This window comes from Symphalangus syndactylus, chromosome 5 (genome assembly GCF_028878055.3).
Source record: "Symphalangus syndactylus isolate Jambi chromosome 5, NHGRI_mSymSyn1-v2.1_pri, whole genome shotgun sequence".
Lineage (NCBI taxonomy): Eukaryota > Metazoa > Chordata > Mammalia > Primates > Hylobatidae > Symphalangus > Symphalangus syndactylus.
This window is the reverse complement of record NC_072427.2, coordinates 73,372,667-73,389,326: the sequence shown is the minus strand read 5'-3', so window position 1 is coordinate 73,389,326 and position 16,660 is coordinate 73,372,667.

Genomic DNA, 16,660 nt, shown 5'->3' with positions numbered 1-16,660 from the left:
CCACTATAGGCCCCTTAGCGCTCCGAATGTCCACTTGCAGTTTCTACAGAAAGAGTGGTTCATACCTGCTCAATCAAAAGTAACGTTCAATTCGGTCAGTTGAACGAACAGAACAGAAAGAACTTTCACAGAATGCTTCTGTGTAGTTTTTATTTGAAGATATTCCTTTTTCTACTATAGGCCCCTTAGCACTCAGAATATCCTCATGCGGTTCCTACAAAAAGAGTGTTTCAGAACTGCTCAATCAAAAGTAAACATCAACTCTGTTATTTGAATGCAAAGAACAGAAAGAAGTTTCACAGAATGCTTCTCTGTAGTTTTTATTTGAAGATATTCCTATTTCCACTATAGGCCCCTTAGCGTTCCGAATGTCCACTTGCAATTTCTACGGAAAGAGTGTTTCAGAACTACTCAATCAAAAGTATGCTTCAAATCTGTTTGTTGAATGCACAGAAGGGAAAGAAGTTTCACAGAACGCTTCTGTGTAGTTTTTATTTGAAGATATTCCTTTTTCTACTCTAGGCACCTTAGCGTTTGGAATGTCCTCTTGCAGTTTCTAAAGAAATGATGTTTCAGAACTGCTCAATCAAAAGTAAGGTTAAATTAGGTTAGTTGAATGGACAGAACAGAAAGAACTCTCACAGAATGCTTCTGTGTAGTTTTTATTTGGAGATATTCCTTTTTCCAGTAAACGCCCCTTAGCCCTCAGAATGTCCGCTTGCAGTTTCTACAGAAAGAGTGTTTCAAACTGCTCAATCAAAGGTAAGCTTAAACTCTGTTAGTTGAATGCACAGAACAGAAAGTAGTTTCACAGAATGCTTCTGTGTAGTTTTGATTTGAAGTCATTCTTTTTTCCACTGTAGGCCCCAAAGCGTTCTGAATGTCCACCTGCAGTTTCTACAGAAAGAGTGTTTCAGAACTGCTCAATCAAATGTAAGCTTCAACTCTGTTAGTTGAATGCACACAACAGAAAGTACTTTCACAGAATGCTTCTGTGTAGTTTTTATTTGGAGATATTCCATTTTCCAATATAGGCCCCTTAGCTCTCCGAATGTCCACTTGCAGTTTCTACAGAAAGATTTTTTCAGAACTGCTCAATAAAAAGTAAGTTTTAACTCTGTTAGTTGAACACATAGAACAGAAAGAAGTTTCACAGAATGCTTCTGTGTAGTTTTGATTTGCAGATATTCATTTTTCCACTATAGGCCCCATAGCGTTCCGAAATTCTACTTGCAGTTTCTACCGAAAGTGTGTTTCAGAACTGCTCAATCAAAAGTAAGCTTCAACTCTGTTAGTTGAATGCACAGAAGGGAAAATTGTTTCAGAGAACGCTTCTGTGTAGTTTTTATTTGAAGATATTCCTTTTTCTACTCTAGGCACCATAGCGTTTGGAATGTCCACTTGCAGTTTCAACAGAAAGAGTGTTTCAGAACTGCTCAATCAAAAGTAAGTTTAAATTAGGTTAGTTGAATGGACAGAACAGAAAGAAGTCTCACAGAATGCTTCTGTGTAGTTTTTATTTGGAGATATTCCTTTTTCCAGTAAACGCCCCTTAGCCCTCAGAATGTCCACTTGCAGTTTCTACAGAAAGAGTGTTTCAGAACTGCTCAATCAAAGGTAAGCTTAAACTCTGTTAGTTGAATGCACAGAACAGAAAGAAATTTCACAGAATGCTTCTGTGTAGTTTTGATTTGAAGTCATTCGTTTTTCCACTGTAGACCCCAAAGCGTTCCAAATGTCCACCTGCAGTTTCTACAGAAAGAGTGTTTCAGAACGGCTCAATCAAATGTGAGCTTCAACTCTGTTAGTTGAATGCACAGAACAGAAAGGAGTTTCGCAGAATGCTTCTGTGTAGTTTTGATTTCAAGACATTCCTTTTTCCACTATAGGCCCCACAGCCTTCCGAATGTCCACTTGCAGTTTCTACAAAAAGAGTGTTTCAGAACTGCTCTATCAAATTTAAGCTTCAACTCTGTTAGCTGAATGCACAGAACAGAAAGAAGTTTCACAGAATGCTTCTAAATAGTCATTATTTTGAGATATTACTTTTTCCACTATAGGCCCCTTAGCGCTCAGTTTGTCCACTTGCAGTTCCTACAGAAAGAGTGTTTCAGAACTGCTCAATCAAAAGTAAACTTCACCTCTTCTACTTGAATGCACAGAAGTGAAAGAAGTTTCACAGAATGATTCAGTGTAGTTTTTATTTGAATATATTCCTTTTACTACTATAATCCCCTCAGCGTTCCGAATGTCCACATGCAGTTCCTACAGAAAGAATATTTCAGAACTGCTCAATTAAAAGTAATCTTTTACTCTGTTAGTTGAATGCACAGAACAGAAAGAAGATTCACAGAATGCTCCTGTGTAGTTTTTATTTGATGATATTCCTTTTTCCGCTGTATGCCCCTTAGTGCTCCGAATGTCCACTTGCAGTTTCTACAGAAAGAATGTTTCCGAACAGCTGAATAAAAAGTAAGCTTCAACTCTGTTAGTTGAATGCACAGTACAGAAAGAAGTTTCACAGAATGCTTCTGTGTAGTTTTTATTTGAAGATATTCCTTTTTCTACTATAGGCCCCTTAGCGCTCCGAGTGTCCACTTGCAGTTTCTACAGAATGAGTGTTTCAGAAATGCTCAATCAAAAGGAAGCTTCAACTCTGATTGTTGAATCTACACAACAGAAAGAAGTTTAACAGAATGATTCTGTGCAGTGTTTATTTTAGGATAATCCTTTTTCCACTATAGGCCCCTTAGCTTTCGGAAGGGCCACTTGCAGTTTCCACAGAAAGGGTGTTTCAGAGATCCGCAAACAAAAGTAGGCTTCAACTCGGTTAGTTGAATGTACACAACAGAAAGAAATTTCACAGAATGCTTCTGTGTAATTTTTATTTGAAGATATTCCTTTTTCCACTACAGGCCCCTTAGCACTCAGAATGTCCACTTGCAGTTTCTATAGAAAGAGAGTTTCAGAACTGCTGAATGAAAAGTAAGCTTCAACTCTGTTAGCTGAATGGACAGAACAGAAAGAAGTTTCACAGAATGCTTCTGTGTAGTTTTGATTTGATGATATTCGTTTTTTCAGTATAGGCCCCTTAGCGATATGAATGTCCAATTGCAGTTTCTACAGAAAGAGTGTTTCAGAACTGTTAAATCAAAAGTAAGCTTAAACTGTCTTAGTTGAATTCACAGAACAGAAAGAAGCTTCACAGAATGCTTCTGTGTAGTTTTTATTTGCAGATATTACTTTTTCCACTATAGGCCCCTTAGCGCTCCGAATGTCAACTTGCAGTTTCTACAGAAAGAGTGTTTCCGAACTGCTGAATCAAAAGTAAACTTTAACACGGTTAGTTGAATGCACAGAACTGGAAGAAGTTTCACAGATGCTTTTGTGTAGTTTTTATTTGATGATATTCCTTTTTCCAGTATAGGCCCCTTAGCGATATGAATGTCCACTAGCAGTTTCTACAGAAAGAGTGTTTCATATCTGCTCAATCAAAAGTAAGCTTAAAGTCTGTTAGTAGAATGCACAGAACAGTAAGTAGTTTCACAGAATGCTTCTGTGTAGTTTTGATTTGAAGACATTCCTTTTTACACTATAGTACCAAAAGCGTTCAGAATGTCCACTTGCAGTTTCCACAGACAGAGTGTTTCAGAACTGCTCAATCAAATGTAAGGTTCAACTCTGTTAGTTGAATTCACAGAACAGAAAGAAGTTTCACAGAATGCTTCTGTGTATTTTTTATTTTCAGATATTCCTTTTTCAACTATAGGCCCCTCAGCGCTCCGAATGTCCACCTGCAGTTTCTACAGAAAGAGGGTTTCAGAACTGCTCAATCAAAAGTAAGTTTCAACTCGGTTATTTGAACGCACAGAACAGACTGAAGTTATACAGAATGCTTCTGTGTAGTTTTCATTTGAAGATATTCCTTTTTCCACTATACGCCCCTTGTCACTCAGAATGTCCTACTGCGGTTTCTACAAAAAGAGTGTTTCAGAACTGCTCAGTGAAAAGTAAGCTCAACTCTGTTAGTTGAATGGACAGAACAGAAAGAAGTTTCACAGAATGCTTCTATGTAGTTTTTATTTGAAGATATTACGTTTTCCACTGTAGGCCCCTTAGCTCTCTGAATGTTCACTTGCAGTTTCTACAGAAAGAGTGTTTCAGAACTGCTCAATCAAATGTAAGCATCAATTCTGTTAGTTGAATGCACAGAACAGAAAGACGTTTCACAGAATTCTTCTCTGTAGTTTTTATTTGGAGATATTCCTTTTTCCACTATAGGCCCCAAATAATTCTGAACGATCACTTGCATTTACTACAGAAGGATTGTTTCAGAACTGCTCAGACAAAAGTAAGCTTTAACTCTGTTAGTTGAATGCATAGAACAGAAAGATGTTTCCCAGAATGCTTCTGTATAGTTTTGATTTGAAGATATTCCTTTTTCCACTATATGCCCCTTAACGCTCCGAATGTCCACTTGAAGTTTCTACAGAAAGAGTGTTTCAGAACTGCTCAATCAAAAGTAACATTCAACTCGGTTAGCTGAACGAACAGAACAGAAAGAAGTTTCACACAATGCTTCTTTGTACTTTTCATTTGAAGATATTCTTTTTTCCACTATAGGCCCATTAGCACTCAGAATGTCCATTTGCAGTTTCTACAGAAAGAGTGTTTGAGAACTGCTGAATGAAATGTTAGCTTCAACTCTGTTAGTTGAACGTAGAGAAAAGAATGAAGTTTTACAGAATGCTTCTGTCTAGTTTTTATTTGATGATATTCCTTTTTCCAGTATAGGCCCCTTAGCGATCCGAATGTCCACTTGCAGTTTCTACAGAAAGAGTTTTTCAGAACTGCTCAATCAAAAGTAAGCTTAAATTCTGTTATTTGAATGCACAGAACAGAAAGTAGTTTCACAGAATGCTTCTGTGTAGTTTTGATTTGAAGACATTACTTTTTCCACTATAGGCCCCAAATAGTTCTGAATGTCCCCCGGCAGTTTCTACAGAAAGAGTGTTTCAGAACTGCTCAATCAAATGTAAGCTTCAAATCTTTTAGTTGAATGCACAGAACAGAAAGTAGTTTCACAGAATGCTTCTGTGTAGTTTTGATTTGAAGACATTCCTTTTTCCACTATAGGCCCCTTACCGCTCCGAGTGTCCACTTGCAGTTTCTACAGAAAGAGTTTTTCAGAACTGCTAAATCAAAAGTAAACTTTAACTCAGTTAGTTGAATGCACAAAACAGGAAGAAATTTCACAGAATGCTTTTGTGTAGTTTTTATTTAATGATAATCCTTTTTCCAGTATAGGCCCCTTAGCGATACGAATGTCCACTAGCAGTTTCTACAAAGAGTGTTTCAGAGCTGCTCAATCTACAGTAATTTTAAACTCTGTTAGTTTAATGCACAGAACACAAAGAAGTTTCACAGAATGCTTCTGTGTAGTTTAGATTTGAAGACATTCCTTTTTACAATATAGGCCCCAAAGCGTTCAGAATGTCCACTTGCAGTTTCTACAGATAGAGTGTCTCAGAACTGTTCAATCAAATGTAAGCTTCAACTCTGTTAGTTGAATGCACAGAACAGAAAGTAGTTTCACAGAATGCTTCTGTGTAGATTTCATTTGGAGATATTCCTTTTTGTACTATAGGCCCACTTGTACTCCGAATGTCCACTTGCAGTTTCTACAGAAAGAGTGTTTAAGAACTGCTCAATCAAAAGTAAGCTTTAATTCTGTTATTTGAATGCACAGAAAAGAAAGGAGTTTCACAGAATGCTTCTATGAACTTTTTATTTTGAGATATTCCTTTTTCCACTACAGGCCCCTTAGCGCTCCGAATGTCCACTTGCAGTTTCTACAGAAAGAGTGTTTCATAACTGCTCAATCAAGAGTAACTTCCAATTCGGTTAGTTGAACGAACAGACCAGAAAGAAGTTTCACAGAATGCTTCTGTGTAGTTTTTATTTGAAGATATTCCTTTTTCCACTATAGGCCCCTTAGCACTCAGAATGTCCTCCTGCGGTTTCTACAAAAAGAGTATTTCAGAACTGCTCTATCAAAAGTAAGCTTCAACTCAGTTAGTTGATTGGCAGAAGAGAAAGAAGTTTCACAGAATGCTTCTATGTAGTTTTTATTTGCAGATATTACGTTTTCCACTGTAGGCCCCTTAGCTCTCCGAATGTCCACTTGCAGTTTTTACAGAAAGTGTGTTTCAGAACTGCTCAATCAAAAGTAAGCATCAATTCTGTTAGTTGAATGCACAGAACAGAGAGAAGTTTCACAGAATGCTTCTGTGTAGTTTCTATTATGAGATATTCCTTTTTCCACTATAGGCCCCTTTGCGCTACGAATGTCCGCTTCTAGTTTCTACAGATATAGTGTTTCAGATTTGCTCAAAGGTAAGTTTCAAATCTGCTAGTTGAATACACAGATCAGAAAATAGTTTCACAGAATTCTTCTGGGTAGTTTTTATTTGAACATATTCCTTTTTCCACTACAGTCCCCAAAGCGCTCCGAATGTCCGCTTGCAGTTTCTACAGAAAGAGTGTTTGAGAACTGCTCAATCAAAAGTAAGCTTAAACTCTGTCAGTTGAAGGCACAGAACAGAAAGAATTTTCACAGAATGCTTCTGTGTAGTTTTGAATTGAAGATATTCCTTTTTCCACTACAGTCCCCACAGCGTTCCGAATGTCCACTTGCAGTTTCTACAGAAAGAGTGTTTCAGAACTGCTCAATCAAATGTAAGGTTCAACTCAGTTAGTTGAACGCACAGAAGAGAATGAAGTTTTACAGAATGCTTCTGTGTCGTTTTTATTTGAAGATATTCCTTTTTCCACTATAGGCCCCTTAGCCCTCAGAATGTCCACCTGCAGTTTCTACAGAAAGAGTGTTTCAGAACTGCTCAATCAAAAGTAAGCTTCAACTCTGTTAGTTGAATGGACAGAACAGAAAGAAGTTTCACAGAATGCTTCTGTGTAGTTTTTATTTGAAGGTATTCCTTTTTCCACTTTAGGCCCCTTAGCTCTCCAAATGTCCACTTGCAGTTTCTACAGAAAGAGTGTTTCATAACTGCTCAATCAAAACTAAGCTTAAATTCTGTCAGTTGAAGGCACAGAACAGAAAGAAGTTTCACAGAATGTTTCGGTGTAGTTTTGATTTGAAGATATTCCTTTTTCCACTACAGGCCCCACAGCGTTCCAAATGTCCACTTGCAGATTCTACAGAAAGAGTGTTTCAGAACTGCTTAATCAAAAGTAAGGTTCAACTCAGTTAGTTGAACGCACCGAACAGAATGAAGTTTTACAGAATGCTTCTGTGTAGTTTTTATTTGAAGATATTCGTTTTTCCACTATAGGCCCCTTAGCCCTCAGAATGTCCACCGGCAGTTTCTACAGAAAGAGTGTTTCAGATCTGTTAAATCAAAAGTAAGCTTCAACTCTGTTAGTTGAATGCACAGAAATGAAAGAAGTTTCACAGAATGCTTCTGTGTAGTTTTTATTTGAATATATTCCTTTTTCTACTCTAGGCACCTTAGCGTTCGGAATTCCTACTTGCAGTTTCTACAGAAATGATGTTTCAGAACTGCTCAATCAAAAGTAAGCTTTAACTCTGTTAATTGAATGCACAGAAAAGAAAGAAGTTTAACAGAATGCTTTTGTGTAGTTTTTATTTGATGATATTTCTTTTTCCGGTATAGGCCCCATAGCGAACCGAATGTCCACTAGCAGTTTCTACAGAAAGAGTGTTTCAGAACTGCCCAATAAAAAGTAAGCTTAAACTCTGTTAGTTGAATGCACAGAACAGAAAGAAGCTTCACAGAATGCTTCTGTGTAGTTTTAATTTGAAGACGTTCCTTTTTCCACTATAGGCCCCAAAGCGTTCCGAATGTCCACTTGCAATTTCTAGAGAAAGAGTGTTTCAGAACTGCTCAATCAAATGTAAGCTTCAAATCTGTTAGTTGAATGCACAGAACAGAAAGTAGTTTCACAGAATGCTTCTGTGTAGTTTTGATTTGAAGACATTCCTTTTTCCACTATAGGCCCCTTACCGCTCCGAGTGTCCACTTGCAGTTTCTACAGAAAGAGTTTTTCAGAACTGCTAAATCAAAAGTAAACTTTAACTCAGTTAGTTGAATGCACAAAACAGGAAGAAATTTCACAGAATGCTTTTGTGTAGTTTTTATTTAATGATAATCCTTTTTCCAGTATAGGCCCCTTAGCGATACGAATGTCCACTAGCAGTTTCTACAAAGAGTGTTTCAGAGCTGCTCAATCTACAGTAATTTTAAACTCTGTTAGTTTAATGCACAGAACACAAAGAAGTTTCACAGAATGCTTCTGTGTAGTTTAGATTTGAAGACATTCCTTTTTACAATATAGGCCCCAAAGCGTTCAGAATGTCCACTTGCAGTTTCTACAGATAGAGTGTCTCAGAACTGTTCAATCAAATGTAAGCTTCAACTCTGTTAGTTGAATGCACAGAACAGAAAGTAGTTTCACAGAATGCTTCTGTGTAGATTTCATTTGGAGATATTCCTTTTTGTACTATAGGCCCACTTGTACTCCGAATGTCCACTTGCAGTTTCTACAGAAAGAGTGTTTCAGAACTGCTCACTCTAAATAAGCTTCAACTCTGTTAGTTGAATGCACAGAAGTGAAGGAAGTTTCACAGAATGCTTCTGTGTAGTTTTTATTTGAAGATATTCCCTTTTCCGCTATAGGCCCCTTCGCGCTCCGAATGTCCACTTGCAGTTTCTACAGAAAGAGTGTTTCATAACTGCTCAATCAAGAGTAACTTCCAATTCGGTTAGTTGAACGAACAGACCAGAAAGAAGTTTCACAGAATGCTTCTGTGTAGTTTTTATTTGAAGATATTCCTTTTTCCACTATAGGCCCCTTAGCACTCAGAATGTCCTCCTGCGGTTTCTACAAAAAGAGTATTTCAGAACTGCTCAATCAAAAGTAAGCTTCAACTCAGTTAGTTGATTGGCAGAAGAGAAAGAAGTTTCACAGAATGCTTCTATGTAGTTTTTATTTGCAGATATTACGTTTTCCACTGTAGGCCCCTTAGCTCTCCGAATGTCCACTTGCAGTTTTTACAGAAAGTGTGTTTCAGAACTGCTCAATCAAAAGTAAGCATCAATTCTGTTAGTTGAATGCACAGAACAGAGAGAAGTTTCACAGAATGCTTCTGTGTAGTTTCTATTATGAGATATTCCTTTTTCCACTATAGGCCCCTTTGCGCTACGAATGTCCGCTTCTAGTTTCTACAGATATAGTGTTTCAGATTTGCTCAAAGGTAAGTTTCAAATCTGCTAGTTGAATACACAGATCAGAAAATAGTTTCACAGAATTCTTCTGGGTAGTTTTTATTTGAACATATTCCTTTTTCCACTACAGTCCCCAAAGCGCTCCGAATGTCCGCTTGCAGTTTCTACAGAAAGAGTGTTTGAGAACTGCTCAATCAAAAGTAAGCTTAAACTCTGTCAGTTGAAGGCACAGAACAGAAAGAATTTTCACAGAATGCTTCTGTGTAGTTTTGAATTGAAGATATTCCTTTTTCCACTACAGTCCCCACAGCGTTCCGAATGTCCACTTGCAGTTTCTACAGAAAGAGTGTTTCAGAACTGCTCAATCAAATGTAAGGTTCAACTCAGTTAGTTGAACGCACAGAAGAGAATGAAGTTTTACAGAATGCTTCTGTGTCGTTTTTATTTGAAGATATTCCTTTTTCCACTATAGGCCCCTTAGCCCTCAGAATGTCCACCTGCAGTTTCTACAGAAAGAGTGTTTCAGAACTGCTCAATCAAAAGTAAGCTTCAACTCTGTTAGTTGAATGGACAGAACAGAAAGAAGTTTCACAGAATGCTTCTGTGTAGTTTTTATTTGAAGGTATTCCTTTTTCCACTTTAGGCCCCTTAGCTCTCCAAATGTCCACTTGCAGTTTCCACAGAGTGTTTCATAACTGCTCAATCAATACTAAGCTTAAATTCTGTCAGTTGAAGGCACAGAACAGAAAGAAGTTTCACAGAATGCTTCGGTGTAGTTTTGATTTGAAGATATTCCTTTTTCCACTACAGGCCCCACAGCGTTCCAAATGTCCACTTGCAGATTCTACAGAAAGAGTGTTTCAGAACTGCTTAATCAAAAGTAAGGTTCAACTCAGTTAGTTGAACGCACCGAACAGAATGAAGTTTTACAGAATGCTTCTGTGTAGTTTTTATTTGAAGATATTCGTTTTTCCACTATAGGCCCCTTAGCCCTCAGAATGTCCACCGGCAGTTTCTACAGAAAGAGTGTTTCAGATCTGTTAAATCAAAAGTAAGCTTCAACTCTGTTAGTTGAATGCACAGAAATGAAAGAAGTTTCACAGAATGCTTCTGTGTAGTTTTTATTTGAATATATTCCTTTTTCTACTCTAGGCACCTTAGCGTTCGGAATTCCTACTTGCAGTTTCTACAGAAATGATGTTTCAGAACTGCTCAATCAAAAGTAAGCTTTAACTCTGTTAATTGAATGCACAGAAAAGAAAGAAGTTTAACAGAATGCTTTTGTGTAGTTTTTATTTGATGATATTTCTTTTTCCGGTATAGGCCCCATAGCGATCCGAATGTCCACTAGCAGTTTCTACAGAAAGAGTGTTTCAGAACTGCCCAATAAAAAGTAAGCTTAAACTCTGTTAGTTGAATGCACAGAACAGAAAGAAGCTTCACAGAATGCTTCTGTGTAGTTTTAATTTGAAGACGTTCCTTTTTCCACTATAGGCCCCAAAGCGTTCCGAATGTCCACTTGCAATTTCTAGAGAAAGAGTGTTTCAGAACTGCTCAATCAAATGTAAGCTTCAAATCTGTTAGTTGAATGCACAGAGAGAAAGAAGTTTCACAGAATGCTTCTGTGTAGTTTTTTTTGGAGATATTCCTTTTTCCACTATAGGCCCCATAGCGCTCCCAATGTCCACTTGCAGTTTCTAAAGAAAGAGTGTTTCAGAACTGCTCAATCAAAAGTAAGCTTTAACTCTGTTACTTGAAAGCACAGAACAGAAAGAAATTTCACAGAATGCTTCTGTGTAGTTTTGATTTGAAGATATTCCTTTTTCCACTATATGCCCCTTAGCGCTAAGAATGTCCACATGCAGTTTCTACACAAAGAGTTTTTCGGAACTGCTAAATCAAAAGTAAGTTTAAACTCTGTTAGTTGAATTCACAGAACAGAAAGAAGTCTCACAGAATGCTTCTGTGTAGTTTTTATTTGGAGGTATCCTTTTTACACTATACGCCCCTTAGCACTCAGAATATCCTCTTGAAGTTTCTACAGAAAGAATTTTTCAGAACTCTTCAATCAAAAGTAAGCTTCAACTCTGTTAGTTGAATGCACAGAAGTGAAAGAAGTTTAACAAAATGCTTCTCTGTAGTTTTTATTTGAAGATATTACCTTTTCCACTATAGGCCACATAGCGTTCCGAATGTCCACTTGCTGTTTCTACAGAAAGTGTGTTTCAGAACTGCTCAATCAAAAGTAAGCTTCAACTCTGTTAGGCAAATGCACAGAACAGAAAGAAGTTTCACAGAATGCTTCTGTGTAGTTTTTATTTGGAGATATCCTTTTTCCACTATTGGACCCTTAACGCTCTGAATGTCCACGTGCAGTTTCTACAGAAAGAGTGTTTCAGAACTGCTCACTCTAAATAAGCTTCAACTCTGTTAGTTGAATGCACAGAAGTGAAGGAAGTTTCACAGAATGCTTCTGTGTAGTTTTTATTTGAAGATATTCCCTTTTCCGCTATAGGCCCCTTCGCGCTCCGAATGTCCACTTGCCGTTTCTACAGAAAGAGTGTTTCAGAACTGTTCAATCAAGGGGAAGCTTCAACTCTGTTAGTTGAATCTACACAACAGAAAGAAGTTTAACAGAATGCTTCTGTGTAGTTTTTATTTGAAGATATTCCTTTTTCCATTATAGGCCCCTTTGCTCTCCGAATGTCCGCTTGTAGTTTCTACAGAAATAATGTTTCAGATTTGCTCAATCAAACGTCAGTTTCAACTCTTCTAGTTGAATGCACAGATCAGAAAGAGGTTTCGCAGAATGCTTCTGTGTAGTTTTTAGTTGAAGATATTCCTTTTTCCACTAGAGGCCCCTTAGCGCTCCGAATGTCCACAAGCAGTTTCTATGGAAAGAGGGTTTCAGAACTGCTCAAGCATAAGTAAGTTTCAACTCTGCTAGTTGAATGCACAGATCAGAAAGTAGTTTCACAGAATGCTTCTGTGTAGTTTTTATACGAAGTTATTAATTTTTCCACTATAGGCCACTTAGCGTTCCGAATGTCCTCTTGCAGTTTCTACAGAAAGTGTTTTTGAGAACTGCTCAATCAAAAGTAAGGTTGAACTCTTCTAGTTGAATGTGCAGATCAGAAAGTAGTTTCACAGAATGCTTCTGTGTAGTTTTTATTTGAAGATATTCCTTTTTCAACAATAGGCACCTTAGCTCTCCGAATGTCCGCTTGTGGTTTATATTGAGATAGAATTTCAGAACTTGTCGATCAAAAGTCAGGTTTTACTCTGCTAGTTAAATGTACAGATCAGAAAGAGGTTTCACAGAATGCTTCTGTGTAATTTTTATTTGAAGATATTCCTTTTTCCACAACAGGCCCCGTAGCGCTCCGTATGTCCGCTTGCAGTTTCTACAGAAAGAGAGTTTCAGAACTTCTCAATCAAAAGTAATGTTCAAACCGGTTAGTTCAATGCACAGATCAGAAAGAAGTTTCAGAGAATGTTTCTGTGTAGTTTTTATTTGAAGATATTCCTTTTTCCATTATAGGCCCCATTGCTCTCCGAATGTCCGCTTCTAGTTTCTACAGAAATAGTGTTTCAGATTTGCTCAAAGTAAGTTTCAACTCTGCTAGTTGAATACAGAGATAAGAAAGTAGTTTCACAGAATTCTTCTGGGTAGTTTTTATTTGAAGATATTCCTTTTTCCACTATAGGCCCATTAGCGCTCCGAAAGTCCGCTTGCAGTTTCTACAGAAAGAGTGCTTGAGAACTGCTCTATCAAAAGTAAGCTTAAACTCTGTCAGTTGAAGGCACAGAACATAAAGAAGTTTCACAGAATGCTTCTGTGTAGTTTTGAATTTAAGATATTCATTTTTCCACTACAGGCCCCACAGCGTTCCGAATGTCCACTTGCAGTTTCGATAGAAAGAGTGTTTCAGAACTGATCAATCAAAAGTAAGGTTCAACTCAGTTAGTTGAACGCACCGAACAGAATGAAGTTTTACAGAATGCTTCTGTGTCGTTTTTATTTGAAGATATTCCTTTTTCCACTATAGGCCCCTTAACCCTCAGAATGTCCACCTGCAGTTTTTACCGAAAGAGTGTTTCAGAACTCCTCAATAAAAAGTGAGCTTCAACTCTGTTAGTTGAATGGACAGAACAGAAAGAAGTTTCACAGAATGCTTCTGTGCAGTTTTTATTTGAAGGTATTCCTTTTTCCACTGTAGACCCCTTAGCTCTCTGAATGTCCACTTGCAATTTCTACAGAAAGAGTGTTTCAGAACTGCTAAATCAAAAGTAATCTTCAACTCTGTTAGTTGAATGCACAGAAGTGAAAGAAGTTTCACAGAATGCTTCTGTGTAGTTTTTATTTGAATATATTTCTTTTTCTACTCTAGGCACCTTAGCGTTCGGAATGCCCACATGCAGTTTCTACAGAAATGATGTTTCAGAACTGCTCAGTCAAAAGTAAGCTTTAACTCTGTTAGTTGAATGCACAGAAAAGAAAGAAGTTTAACACAATACTTTTTTGTAGTTTTTATTTGATGATATTCCTTTTTCCAGTATAGGCCCCTTAGCGATCCGAATGTCCACTAGCAGTTTCTACAGAAAGAGAGTTTCAGAGCTGCTAAATCAAAAGCAGGCTTAAACTCCGTTAGCTGAATGCACAGAACAGAAAGAAGTTTCACAGAATGCTTCTGTGTAGTTTTCATTTGGAGATATTTCGTTTTCAACTGTAGGCCCCTTAGCCCTCAGAATGTCCACCTGCAGTTTTTACCGAAAGAGTGTTTCAGAACTCCTCAATCAAAAGTAAGCTTCAACTCTGTTAGTTGAATGGACAGAACAGAAAGAAGTTTCACAGAATGCTTCTGTGCAGTTTTTATTTGAAGGTATTCCTTTTTCCACTGTAGACCCCTTAGCTCTCCGAATGTCCACTTGCAATTTCTACAGAAAGAGTGTTTCAGAACTGCTAAATCAAAAGTAAGCTTCAACTCTGTTAGTTGAATGCACAGAAGTGAAAGATGTTTCACAGAATGCTTCTGTGTAGTTTTTATTTGAATATATTCCTTTTTCTACTCTAGGCACCTTAGCGTTCGGAATGCCCACATGCAGTTTCAACAGAAATGATGTTTCAGAACTGCTCAATCAAAAGTAAGCTTTAACTCTGTTAGTTGAATGCACAGAAAAGAAAGAAGTTTAACACAATACTTTTTTGTAGTTTTTATTTGATGATATTCCTTTTTCCAGTATAGGCCCCTTAGCGATCCGAATGTCCACTAGCAGTTTCTACAGAAAGAGAGTTTCAGAGCTGCTAAATCAAAAGCAGGCTTAAACTCCGTTAGCTGAATGCACAGAACAGAAAGAAGTTTCACAGAATGCTTCTGTGTAGTTTTCATTTGGAGATATTACATTTTCCACTGTAGGCCCCTTAGCTCTGCGAATGTCCACATGCAGTTTCTACAGAAAGAGTGTTTCAGAACTGCTCAATCAAAAGTAATCTTCAACTCTGTTAGTTGAATGCACAGAACAGAAAGTAGTTTCAAAGAATGCTTCTGTGTAGTTTTCATTTGGAGATATTCCTTTTTCTACTATAGGCCCCCTTGTGCTCCGAATATCCACTTGCAGTTTCTACAGAAAGAGTGTTTCAGAACTGCTCAATCAAAAGTAAGCTTTAATTCTGTTATTTGAATGCACAGAAAAGAAAGGAGTTTCACAGAATGCTTCTGTGTAGTTTTTATTTTGAGATATTCCTTTTTCCACTACACGCCACTTAGCGCTCCGAATGTCCACTTGCAGTTTCTACAGAAAGAGTGTTTCATAACTGCTCAATCAAGAGTAACTTTCAGTTCTGTTAATTGAACGAACAGAACAGAAAGAAGTTTCACAGAATGCTTCTGTGTAGTTTTAATTTGAAGATGTTCCTTTTTCCACTATAGGCCCCTTAGCACTCAGAATGTCCACTTGCAGTTTCTACAGAAAGAGTGTTTCAGAACTGCTCAATCAAAAGTAAGGTTCAACTCGGTTAGTTGAATGCACAGAACTGAAAGAAGTTTCACAGAATGCTTCTGTGTAATTTTTATTTGGAGATATTCCTTTTTCCACTATAGGCCCCTGAGCGCTCAGAATTTCCAAATGCAGTTTCTGCAGAAAGAGTGTTTCAGAACTGCTCAATCAAAAGTAAGCTTCAACTCTGTTAGTTGAATGCACAGAACAGAAAGAAGTTTCACAGAATGCTTCTGTGTCGTTTTTATTTGTAGATATTCCTTTTTCGACTATAGGCCCCTTAGCACTCAGAGTGTCCTCCTGCGGTTCCTACAAAAAGAGTATTTCAGAACTGCTCCATCAAAAGTAAGCTTCAACTCTGTTAGTTGAATGGACAGAACAGAAAGAAGTTTCACAGAATGCTTCTATATAGTTTTTATTTGCAGATATTACGTTTTCCACTGTAGGCCCCTTAGCTCTCCGAATGTCCACTTGCAGTTTTTACAGAAAGTGTGTTTCAGAACTGCTCAGTCAAAAGTAAGCATCAATTCTGTTAGCTGAATTCACAGAACAGAGAGAAGTTTCACAGAATGCTTCTGTGTAGTTTCTATTTTGAGATATTCCTTTTTCCACTATAGGCCCCTTTGCGCTACGAATGTCCGCTTCTAGTTTCTACAGATATAGTGTTTCAGATTTACTCAAAGGCAAGTTTCAACTCTGCTATTTGAATACACAGATCAGAAAGTAGTTTCGCAGAATGCTTCTGGGTAGTTTTTATTTGAAGGTATTCCTTTTTCCACTGTAGGCCCCTTAGCTCTACAAATGTCCACTTGCAGCTTCTACAGAAAGAGTGTTTCATAACTGCTCAATCAAAACTAAGCTTAAATTCTGTCAGTTGAAGGCACAGAACAGAAAGAATTTTCACAGAATGCTTCTGTGTAGTTTTGATTTGAAGATATTCCTTTTTCCACTACAGGCCCCACAGCGTTCCAAATGTCCACTTGCAATTTCTACAGAAAGAGTGTTTCAGAACTGCTCAATCAAAAGTAAGCTTCAACTCTGTTAGTTGAATGCAAAGAAGTGAAAAACGTTTCACAGAATGCTTCTGTGTAGTATTTATTTGAAGATATTCCTTTTTCTACTCTAGTCACCTTAGCGTTCGGAATTCCTACTTGCAGTTTCTACAGAAATGATGATTCAGATCTGCTCAATCAAAAGTAAGCTTTCACTCTGTTAGTTGAATGCACAGAAAAGAAAGAAGTTTAACAGAATTCTTTTGTGTAGTTTTTATTTGATGATATTACTTTTTCCAGTATAGGCCCCATAGCGATCCGAATTTCCACTAGCAGTTTCTACAGAAAGAGTGTTTCAGAACTGTTCAATAAAAAGTAAGCTTAAACTCTGTTAGTTGAATGCAC